Source organism: Balaenoptera ricei, chromosome 17 (assembly GCF_028023285.1).
Source record: "Balaenoptera ricei isolate mBalRic1 chromosome 17, mBalRic1.hap2, whole genome shotgun sequence".
NCBI classification, from domain to species: domain Eukaryota; kingdom Metazoa; phylum Chordata; class Mammalia; order Artiodactyla; family Balaenopteridae; genus Balaenoptera; species Balaenoptera ricei.
The window spans coordinates 75,053,779-75,066,187 of NC_082655.1; the positions used below are offsets into that span (position 1 = coordinate 75,053,779).

The 12,409-nt window shown below is 45.3% G+C and overlaps 1 long non-coding RNA gene across 2 annotated transcripts; it reads left to right on the forward strand.

Annotated features, from left to right (window-relative positions):
- LOC132351906 (uncharacterized) lies at positions 1 to 8,885 on the forward strand. Of its 2 annotated transcripts, none has more exons than XR_009498514.1 (3): positions 1 to 125; positions 6,725 to 7,032; positions 8,400 to 8,885. It is a non-coding gene; the product is annotated as an uncharacterized LOC132351906 (long non-coding RNA). The 2 variants fall into 2 exon arrangements; XR_009498515.1 differs by lacking the exon at positions 1 to 125 and adding an exon at positions 5,119 to 5,354.
- Positions 8,886 to 12,409: the final 3,524 nt, after the last annotated feature.

Consider the following 12,409-nt stretch of genomic DNA (forward strand, 5'->3'; position numbering starts at 1 on the left):
AGCTAGCAAGCAGGGTTTTGCCAGGGTGACAGGCAATTTTGCCTTCCCCCGAGGGCCATAGGTGTCCCTTGAGACAAATCCAGGATTATCCTCAGAAAGAAGCTTTGCCTTATTCCACTGCTTGAGTAAGTGTTTGTTTGACTCTCCAATATTCAACACTAAAAGAAGATGTCAGGTATGACCTTGGTCCAGTGTCAGTTTACGAAGTGGAACTGAGGAAAGAGAGACCAGTGGGGGGAGGGTATTGTAATATTTTTTAAGCCTTTATGAGGGCAATGGGTGTCAGAATCAAGGGGCAAGGATGCTAACACCCTATAGAGAGAGAACTGGAGGGTCTTTGTGACTGAATATGGGAGCCAAGGGAAAGTGGAGGGCGGCCCTGAGACTAGGAGCCCAAGCCATTTAAAAGGACAATAGAAATGGCCAAAACAGAGACCGCGTCAAGAGGGAAAGCTTGTGTGGGGGAAGACAAATTTGTTTTTAGATGTGCTGATTTTGAGATGATGGCCAAATATCTGTTAGCTGAAGATAAAGGGATGAAGCTGGACACAGACTTGGAAGCCATCTAAATAAATGAGATTCCTGATGGAGGTACAGCATTTCAACTTTGAAATCATCTTGCCAAAAAAATGGACTTGAATCAGCTCACACCTCTAGATTTGACTATAGTTTACTGGAAATTTGGGTGGGTGGAGGGACCAACGTGTTAAACAACCCCATGGGGATGAGATCAGCAAAATCCAGAATGTGGATTTTGAGCACCGAGGTGGTGCAGGGGAATAAAAAAGGGGAATCAAATGATTAAGGGTGATTTAAAGAGTACAATGTGTGGACCTTGTTTGGATCCTGATCTGAACAAAGCAACTCTTTAAAAAATTTATGAGACAACTGAGGAAATATGACCTGATTGGATATTTGCTGATATTAAGGGATCCTTTTTCATTTTTAGACATATCTATGTTTTTGTGGTTAAGGCTTTTTTTTTTTTTTTTTTTTTTTTTTAAAGAAGATACTGGCTAAGTCTTTTTTTTTTTTTTATAAATTTATTTATTTATTTATTTATTTTTGGCTGTGTTGGGTCTTCGTTTCTGTGCGAGGGCTTTCTCCAGCTGTGGCGAGCGGGGGCCACTCTTCATCGCGGTGCGCGGGCCTCTCACTGTCGCGGCCTCTCCCGTTGCGGAGCACAGGCTCCAGACGCGCAGGCTCAGTAGTTGTGGCTCACGGGCTTAGTTGCTCCGCGGCATGTGGGATCTTCCCAGACCAGGGATCGAACCCGTGTCCCCTGCATTGGCAGGCAGATTCTTAACCACTGCGCCACCAGGGAAGCCCCGAGGCTTTTTTTTAAGGGTCCTTATATTTTAAATAATATACTGGAATATTTACAGATGAACTGATATGATTTCTGAGATTTGCTTCAAAATAATCCAGTGGTGGGGTATGAGGAATGGCGGGGTACAGATTAAACAGGTACGGCTATACATGGATGACTGTTGGACTTGGGTGATGGTGCCTGGGGGCAGGGGAGGGGTCACTACACAATTCTCTCTCTCTCTCTCTCTGTGTGTTTAAATGTTCCATAATAAAGAGGTTAAGAATAAATGAATAAAAGAGAGTGTTCACTCCATGAAAGAACACTGCTTTGTAAAAGTAAATGTCTATAGACAGGGAGCAGGTAGTCCAGAACAGAAAGTCCTAGGAAAGTCTCATATTTAAGGTGAAATTGGGAAATGAGGAACAACAGGTGGAGTAGAAGCAGTATGCCGTCCTGGTTTGGAATTCAGCAAACGTGTGTTTGTGTTTAGCTCTAACTCTTACTAGCTTTGTCATCATGAGCACATTGTTGACCTCTGTACACCGACAAGCCTCGGTTTCCTTATCTGTAAAGTGGGGATAATAACTGCATCTCCCTCACAGAGTCAGTACTCTGTGGGTTAAAGGAAATGATGTATATAAGGCACCTTACCTTCTGCCTGACACAAAATAAGTGCTCATTAAACACTAGCTGTTAGCATTGATGTTTCATTGCTTATCAGAGTGGTCATAAAAGGTAAGAAAAGAACCAGAGTATGTAGTGTGATGGAAGGCAAGAGCAAATTTTGATGGAAAGACAATGACCTTAATGTCGTGTTCTAATCCAGGAATCTGGTGCCTTCATCGGGTGAGGTCGTTTGGAGGTCACTGATGACCAGAAAGATGTGGCGCGTGCCACCCGACGACAAGGAATCGAGTTAGGGGCGGTGAGGAAACACTGGGAGCACTGGATGCTCTGTATTTCCTTATCGGCGACGAAAGAAAGGAAAGGGATAGAGCGGCAAAGACAAGAGCACCCTTCCTCAAGGTATGGGAGCTCTCGCAAGTCTGCAGGAGGAGAGGAAGAAGCCTGCGGGGAGGGAGGATGGAGGATGGAGGATGCTGAGCCCGGAGCGGTGTCCTCAGCTGCAGGGGAGAGAAGGAGGGCCAGCCCTGCCATGACTAGAGATTCAGGGGAGGTGATTTACAGTGCGTTCGGCTTGGAGGATAAACACAGGACAAAGCCGTGAGAGCAATCAGGGTTTCCGAGGACGCTGGAAGGGACTGGCAGGGAGGAAAAATAAGGGAAGGAAAAAAGATCAGATGGAGGAGGGAGAAGGTTGGAATGAGAGCGAAAGAGAGACTAGGTGAGTGAAGGGCTTGCCATGTGGGCTGGTGTCTGAGGCTACACGGCTGGTTACAAGGAAGAGCAGGTTTGTAGTGCAGACTGGGGTCCCCTGCAAGCAGCATCTGCAGCCTGTCCAGTGGCAGAGACTGTGGCCTCTGATGACACCACCTCTTGGGTGATTGGAGAAGGGCGTCCACAGTGGCCCGTGGAGGAGCAGAGACCTCCAGCTTCCCGGGGTGGAACTGCAGGTGCTCCAGGATGGGAAGGGCCAGGAACATGCCCCAGAGAGCCAGCCGAGCCAGGGAGAAACAGGACAAAGCCCAGCTGGCCCGTGAGACTCAGGGGCTAGACAAGATGTGTTAAAACATGACATCCTGCCTTTGTTCCTACTGAGCCCTTTCTCTGCTGACACCCCTCACCTCCACCCCCTCTCCCCCACCTCTGAGCCTCATCCTAAGGACACAGTGATAGCACTTGTTTCTTTCATTGCCTGGTAATAGGAGAAAACCTGGAAATTTAGGGATTTGCTTAACGTGAAAACTCCTGAGTCTAAATGTCATGACTGTGGACTTCCCTGGCGGTCCAGTGGTTAAGAATCCACCTTCCAATGTAGGGGAGACAGGTTCGATCTCTGGTTGAGGAACTAAGATCCCACATGCCGCGGGGCAACTAAGTCCGTGCGCCACAACTACAGAGCCCGCACACCGCAACAAAAGATCCCATGTGTCGCAACAGAGACCCGACGCAGCCTAAATAAATAAATGACAAAAATAATAAATGTCATGACTTTTCAACAAAGGAGATTAGGAGCTGGGAAGAATACATCTGAAAGCTAGATTCATCTGAATTATGGTACTGACATATTTATATCTTTTTTAAACTCAGGCATGGCCTACCCTTCATTTTGTCCTCCAATATTCATTGCCTCTCTTCTTCCATACCAATGGGATTTTTAGCTGGGTACACAACTGCTCAAAACAAAGACCGTGTGTCTCAGCCTCCCTTGCAGCTACGTGTGACTGAGCCAGCCCAAAAGTATATAAGCAAGAATGTTGGATGTGAGCGTCTGAGGAGCTTCCAGAAAGACAGTTGGTGTGCACCCTACACCCTTTCTTGATTCCTTCCTGGAATTCCAGCCTAGCCTCTGTCTTGGAGCACAAAGACAGTGGCACAGCCTCTGGATGGCCAAGTGAAGCTGAAAGAGAATTGATCCCTGAAGATTTGGAGTGAGATGCATATCAGCCCAACTCTATCTGTACTTGAACTTGTGCAGAATTGGGATCAAACTTCTATTTTGTTTATGCTAATGCTTATCTGAGGATTTTCTGTTATGTGCAGCCAAACCTAATTCTTTTTCTTTTAATATTTATTTATTTTATTTATTATTTTGGCTGTGTTGGGTCTTAGTTGCGGCACGTGGGATCTTCGTTGAGGCATGTGGGATCTTTTGTTGCGGTGTGTGGGCTTCTCTCTAGTTGTGACGTTCGGGTTTTCTCTCTCTAGTTGTGGAGCACGGGCTCCAGAGCACATGGGCTCTGTAGTTGTGGCACGTGGGTTCCAGGGCACGTGGGCTCTGTAGTTTGTGGCTCATGGGCTCTCTCGTTGAGGTGCACGAGCTCAGTAGTTGTGGCACGCAGGCTTAGTTGCCCCACGGCACGTGGGATCTAAGTTCCCTGACCAGGGATCGAACCCACGCCCCCTGCATTGGAAGGCGGATTCTTTACCACTGGACTACCAGGGAAGTCCCTGGCCAAACCTAATTCTAATTGGTATACCAAGTATTAAGATTAACTAGTCTTTGGTTAAAAAAAAAAAAAAGATAACATAAAAGGTAATGACGGGCTTCCCTGGTGGCGCAGTGGTTAAGAATCCGCCTGCCAATGCAGGGGACAAGGGTTCGAGCCCTGGTCCGGGAAGATCCCACATGCCGCGGAGCAACTAAGCCCGTGTGCCACGACTACTGAGCCTGCGCTCTAGAGCCCACAAGCCACAACTACGGAGCCCGTGTGCCACAACTACTGAAGCCCGCACGCCTAGAGCCTATGCTCTGCAACAATAGAAGCCACCGCAATGAGAAGCCCGCGCACCACAGCAAAGAGTAGCCCCCGCTCACCACAACTAGAGAAAGCCCACGTGCAGCAACAAAGACCCAACGCAGCCAAAAATAAAAATTAAAAAAATTTAAATTAAAAAAAAAAGAGACCCATCTCACATAAACATAACTTTAAAAAAAAAAAAGGTAATGACAATATTTATAAGAAGAGAATAAAATTATAGAAATAAAATTATAAGCCAAATTATCATCAGTTAGACCAAACCTATAACAATGTGTTCTTAAAAGTATATTCAGCGACTTATTCAACAACTGTATTGTGTTGGGCCCTGTATCAGACTGGGAGGATGCCATTATGAAGATGTCACGGTCCCTGCCCTCGTGAATCTCACATCTGGGGAAGTTGTAATACGAGTATGATGGGAGGAAGAAGCAGAGAGGGCTGTGGGCACACATGCTTCTCCTGCAGCACGAGGGAGGGGCCTGCACCTGCTTTCTCAGAGATGAGGTCCCAGCTGAGCCCTGAGGAATGCGTAGGAGTCTGTTAGACAAAGAAGACGGCAGGAACAGCATGCCAGGCGGCGGGATCTGCTGGTGCGGAAACCTGGAGCAGAGAGAGCATAGCACTTTTGGAGCGCTGCAAAAAGAGCAGTTAAAAACGAGGTTTGTTCATGCAGAACTAGGCTGGGACATGAGAAAACAGGGCCCCGTACCATGCATTAGCAGGGGCCTCGAGTGAAATGGAATGAGACTTAAAGAGAGGGCAGTTTTACAGAGTGTAAGAGGAAGTCACCAACAGACTTGCAGGAAAGTCCTGATGGACTTCACTTTGGGCTCGATTGGGGTTGCAGACCATCAGCCGACGTGCACGGGTCCCAGTGCACACAAGTGTGGACACCCCCCAAGAGGCGGAGTGGGTGCTTGGGGAGAGAGAGGCTGACGGGTGGGGTCTCCATGAGGTCACGGGAAAGGATGGAGGCTGTGGATACAGGCTACACATGGAAGCACTTGAGAGGCAGGGTGGTTCCAAGCAACGTCCTCAGTGGACGCGGGAGAGCCACACTCAAGTCTGGAGTGACGGCTCCACAGGGTGGCGGAGGCCACAGCTCAGGGTTCTGCTTGGGAAGAGCTGTGGCAATGCCGATACCAGGTCAGGTCCAGGAGAGACCTGTACGTTGAGGGAGAGTGAGCAGCTTTCCCTGGAGAGGGATACCGAGGGGGTCTTGCCATGCGGGCAAAGACTGAGGCTGGGTCAAAACTCAAACAGCCACACAGAAAAGTCAGGTGCAAGGCACCAGGCAGACCAAACAAACAGGTCCTCAGCCATTTTCCCACTGCACACATCCAGATTTGTTTGTTTAAAATTTTTTTGTGGTAAAATATACACAAGACAAAATGTACGATTCTAACCATTTTTAAGTGTACAGTTCAGTGACATTAATTATATTCACAGTGCTGTGCAACTATCACCACTGTCCATCTCCAGAACTTTTTCATCATCTTGAACTAAAACTCCGTACCCATTAAGCAGTAACTCCCCAAACCCTCTCCCTCTCCACCCCTGGTAATCTCTGTTCTACTTTCTGCCTCTAGGAATTTGACTGGGTATTTCATGAAAGTGGGATCATACAGTATTTGTTCTTTAGTGCCTGGCTTATTTCTCTCAGCATAACGTCTTCAAGTTTCATCCATGTTGTAGCATGGCTCAGAATTTCCTTCCGTTTTAAGGCTGAATAATATTCCATTGTATGTATAGACCACATTTTGTTCATCCATTCATCCATGGACATTTGGGTTGTTTCCACCTTTTGGGAGCTGCCATGTTTTTCTACCACCAGTGATAGAAGCTTAATTATAGTAAAAAGAGTTGGGAGAGAAGTTAGCAGGGAGAGAGAGAAACCCAGAGCAGAATAGGAATGTAATCTACTCTCTCCTTTTTACAAATGTGGAAATTGAAGTCTGTAGCAGGTCTGAATGGCTCAAAGTCACAAAGAACTCAGGTCTTCTGACCTTCAGGCTGCTTTTTCTTCTAGTGTCATGTTTACCATGAAGCTAGTGTGAATCTAGCTGAATCCCACGACAGTCAAGGACGATGGGTAGCACCAGATGCAGAGATCTGGAAGCCGGAGAACAGAGGCTGGAACCCCAAGGCACCATGTCACACCTGCACAGAAACGGAGCTGGAGGGACGGCCCCGGGCAAAACTATCAACGTGCTTTTGGGTCCCCTCTCTATGGGTCATCCATCCTTCCTTTCCACCTTGGCTGTTCACGTGCTCTCATGTGTCCATCTCGTTCCCTTTCTTGGTCTCAGCAGGATAAGAACCATCTCTGCTGAGCAGGTAACAGATTATTTAGGCGTTAGCTTCTAGTGCCAGCTACACCCCTCCCAGGGAGATTTCTATTTTAACGGGCAACTTTAGAAAATGGACAATGTTAGGACGCAAGAGAATGCGGGTAGAAGGGCAGAGGCTGAGAGTGTTGTATTCAGGCAGGAGTCACCTCCTCTGCTTGCTGGTGGGGTTGGTTAGAGGCAGCGGGAAGTTGCCCATCCAGCCTCCCTCCCGGGCAAAGAGTGTAAGCTCACTTACAAATGTCTAGGTCTTTGTTTCTTTTCTTTCTCAGAATTCTTCCCTGAGAGAAAATGCATTTTGTATTTATTTTACCCTCCACATTGTGTACACTCTAGCTTTCTGCACGTAAGTTCTCAGTCAAACCTGGGGAGGATGATTAACCGCTGGCCAAATATTTCAAACTTGGGTGAAGGAGTCAAGGATAATGGAAGTGCTTCTTTTGCCACTTTGCTACTTTATCCTCCAGATTTATCATGGGTCAATAATAACAAACAAATACTGTCATCAAAGAATATCTTCCTTTTTTAGTCATTGACAGTGAGCACTGAATAAGATATACTTCATTAAATATTTGCCTTATTTTTCTTTATCCATTCTTATCAGTTTCACACACACACATATCACCTTGCTTGCATTCTACACAGAGCAAAACGAAATCTAGACTGTACCAGAATGCTCTGTACCCTTACTACAATCATTATTTTTTATATACAGTGCCCCAATTGTCTCTAATACCAGCTATTATCCATGAACAAATGCCAAGTATATATGAACCCTCCTTAGGGAGTCAGAGTTTATGAAAAAGTAATTTATTTCCTTCTTAGATTTATATATATATACATAATACACAATTTTACGATTTCCATGACAAGTAAATGTCTCCAATTCCAAAGCAGGATGTGTAGGACAGTACCGGTAACTACGACTTATCCAGTGTTTCAAGGCTGGCAGGATGCATTACCCTCACCTGACCCTCACATACACAGTAGTCAAGATGATAAATAGTTGCCCAATCTATAAATGTGGAAAGTAGGTCTCAGACATAACTTGCAGAAGGTATAAAGCTATCTGACTTAGACCTGAGTCTTTTAATTCCAAATCCCACCCTCTTTCCACTCTGCTGGTCATCACTATCTGCATATCTCGACTAGCCGATGGTTTATTTTCAATGCCCAATTAACTTGAAATCTCTGCTAAAACCAACAGATGTAGCAATTGGCAATCTTAGATCTCATCTTCAACGTGTGTTTCTCTCAAGTGGTCACCTAATCAGGTTTGACATGCTTAAATAAGGCCGAAATGTATGTCATTGTAGATATGCTCTTTTTATTTATTTATTTTTTACTTTTTTTTAGGCTGCGCAGCCTGTGGGATCCTAGTTCCCCGACCAGGGATTGAACCTGTGCCCTCTGCAATGAAAGCACGGAGTCCTAACCACTGGGCTGCCAGGGAATTCCTGATATGTTCTTAAATGTAGCTATTTTTAAACAAAAATAGAGCTACCACATGACCCTGCAATCCCCCTCCAGAGATCCGGAGAACAACATGGTCTGAAAGGATACATGCACCCCAGTGCATGTATTACAGCACTGTTTACAATAGCCAAGATGTGGAAGCAACCTAAATGTCCATCGACAGAGGAGTGGATAAAGAAGATGTGGTACATAGGTTCTGAAGAAACTAGGGGCAGTACAGGAAAGACGCAGACGTAGAGAATGGACTTGAGGACACAGGGAGGGGGAAGGGTAAGCTGGGACGAAGTGAGAGAGTGGCATGGACATATATACACTACCAAATGTAAAATAGATAGCTAGTAGGAAGCAGCCGCATAGCACAGGGAGATCAGCTCGGTGCTTTGTGACCACCTAGAGGGGTGGGGTAGGGAGGGTGGGAGGGAGACGCAAGAGGGAGGGGATATGGGGATGTATGTATACGTATAGCTGATTCACTATGTTATAAAGCAGAAACTAACACACCATTGTAAAGCAATTGTACTCCAATAAAGATGTTAAAAAAAATGTGGTACATATATACAATGGAATATTATTCAGCCATAAAAAATAATGAAATAATGCTATTTGCAGCAACATGGATGGACCTAGAGATTGTCATACTGAACGAAGTAAGTCAGGCAGACAGAGAGGGATATCGTATGATATTGCTTGAATCTAAAAAGAAATGACACAAATGAACGTATTTATAGGGCAGAAATGGACTCACATACTTGGAGAATGATCTTGTGGTTGTAGGGTGGAGGAAGGGTGGAGGGAAGGGATAGTTGGGGAGTTTGGGATTGACATGTACATACAGCTGTATTTAGAAAGGATGACCAATGGGGACCTACTGTATAGCACAGGGAACTCTGCTCAATGTTATGTGGCAGCCTGGATGGGAAGGGAGTCTGGGGGAGAATGGATACATGTATATGTATGGCTGAGTCACTTTGTTGTACACCTGAAACTATCACAACATTGTTAATAGGCTATACTCCAATGTAAAAAGTCTTTTTAAAAAGTAGCTATTTAAAAAAAAATGTTTCACTATAAACAGTTTTTTAAAAATCCTTTACCACTCTATGGTTTGGAAATAAGATTTTTTAAAAGGTTTAAAAACTAAAAAAAAACACAATTAGCTAAAATGTAGGTAAAACGTACTTATAGGATTTTTACCAAATCACAGTATCTAAAATGTTTTCTGAACTCAAAATTATCCAAACCTACATACACAAGAGAGAGGCCATTTCTCCCGCATTTATTTTTTCCTTATCATTTGTTTATAATAATCACTTGGCGTGTCCTGTAAACAGACATGGTACATGCTGAGAGAATACTTCTCTGTAGAAATAGTAAATAATTATAATGAATATCTTTCTGCTTTAAATACTTTAAATACATTACTTACTTTTACTTTTATATAATTTCAGTTTTTTGCTTATTTCACTAAAGAAACAAACTTACCTTCTCTTTTTAAAAAAAAATTTTTATTTCTTACTAAATTCCACTCCCTTCCACCAAAGTGTAAAAAAAGTCAACAGACTAGCTGTACAGTAATGAGAAAACCAACAAGGATCTCCTTCAGAGTAAGGCTGAAGGGAAACAATTTGTAGTAGTTAAGATTTATTCCCCCATCCTCCCTCCAAATATTACATCTCTCAACAAAGAATTCTTGTTTAACTTTATTGGAAAATGTGTAGCAGGGTGGTGTTTAGAAATACTACAGATCTAAATGGGCATATGTTAGCATTGTGAGCTCCAAGTGAATGAACACAAGGAAAATGAGAATTTCAATTTGTTACACAGACATCTCATGTAAGCAAAAGAAAAATATTAAGTGTATCAGGAGTTGTTTGTTAAAGTCAGTTTCAGAGCAATTTCTTAACATACGGATAATGCTATCCTAAAAATTAATAATAATAATAAACAAGGAACCAGAACTCTCAGCTACTCTTTCCTCCCACGCCTTCCCTCAGTCATTATTGGGGCATTACTTTCAGCTCAGTTTTAAAGATTCAGAGTCTGACCTTAAAAGGAACCCATTTAACCCACTTCTGCCCATTTGCATTGAACAGCAGCTACTGGTCCAGAGTTTCATTTCACAAACCACACACACTATTTCTGCTACAAGAGATTTATAGTTAATTGTGACAAAAACATCACACTGGTTTAAGTAAAATTTATTGTTTTTTAAAAATGTTTCTCTTATAGAGAAACCTGTAACTAAGAAGAGGAATTCAAAACTGAAAAATACAGCAATATAAAATGAATCTATCAGCAGACACCTAAGGCTACCGGTTTCCTGTGCCCATCACTGTGTATTCTAAAAGGGCTCTGGACCAGTGTAGCCTAGGAGCTGGGAACAATGTTGAGCAGGACGCAGCCCCTGCTTTGAAGGGCAGGACAAGTGACTGCACTTCACGGCTATGGTTTGCTGCAGAGGCAGGCGTGCGATGGGCGCCCCTAATTCTCACTTTGGGGAAGGAGGTGAGGGAAAGGAAGGAAGCCACCTCTCAGGAAAGCAGGAGGGCGGGGAGGGCTGCGGAAGCTGGAGAGGACTGGGCATGTTGAGAGAACGGAAAGCAGTTCAGGTAGGCTGGAACTGGGGACGGGTGGGAGGAGTGGCCGGTGGTCAAAGATCCAGCAGGGGACAGGATTAGGAGGGCCTTATAAAGAGAATTTAAGGAGATAGGACTTCATCCCGAGGGCGACAGACATCCCCTAAAAGAGTGTAAACGCGGGTAACACGATCCGATTTACTTTGCAGTGAAGTGTCTCTCTGGCTGCAATGTCGAGACGGGGGTAGGGCAAAACCCGAGACCGAGACGAGTGAGCAGGTAACTAACGGTAATCCAGGTGGGAGACGCCGGTGCTGCACGGAAGAAGCCAGAGCATGGCAGGGGCGACCAACAGGCGACCAGAAGCACGGAAGTAAGACGGGTCCTGGGGCTTAATGACTGGAGGACGGGGTGAGGGGCTGAGGACCAAGCTATCGTGATGCAGTTGCCGAGATGGGAAACACGGGAAGTTTGGAGGGGAGGTGCGGAGCTCCATTTAGGACACACAGATGATGAGATTTCCGTGGCACTCAAGTTAACTATGCCTGGACCTCAGGATGGGGTCGGCTGGAAGCAGGACGACGCTCTGCGAGTGGACGAGACCATCCAGAGGAGAAGGTGGCCCAGAACGCCTGCCCGGGGAATCCCTCCCGTGCGACCGGACAATGCTTATGTTGTCTTTTTCCTCAAATATACATCGAATCACAAAACACGCTGCGCGATTAGTCAGAGGAGTTCATGGCTTTCATTTTGCAGGTGAGGAAAATGAGACTTCGGAGTACGGGTTTGTTCACGTTCACATACACCCCCTACTCTACCCTAAAAATTAACTCAGTGTATCCGATGGCTGAAACATATATTCTTCCCCAAATGTTCGGTAGAAGAGATCACAGAAATGAGTTTTAAAATGCCTTTTGTTCCTTTTTTCCCCCCAACTCCCACGATGAAATATTGTGATCAACTTTCGGTTTTAACAAATACTACCAGACATTAAAAATATGTAACCACTTTTCTTTAGAAAAACTCGGACAGAGGAGAATCTTAGAGCCTATCTCACCAGTAAGTACACAACTTCTTTTAGTTCTCTGTGCTGCATAAATAAGCCTTGACAGATCCTGGCTTTATGCTCATTAACCCGGCACGTCCATCCCCGGTTTTCCAATCTCCGGGACGTGCCCACTCGCCCCCTCCCCTCCCCTCCCCCCTCCGGCCTCACCACCTGCTCCCGGCGCCGCCCCCCTCCTCCAGCTCGCCCGCTCCGGTTCTCACGCGCGGCCTGCGCCCCTCCCCGCCGCTCCCGCCCTTTCACTTCCG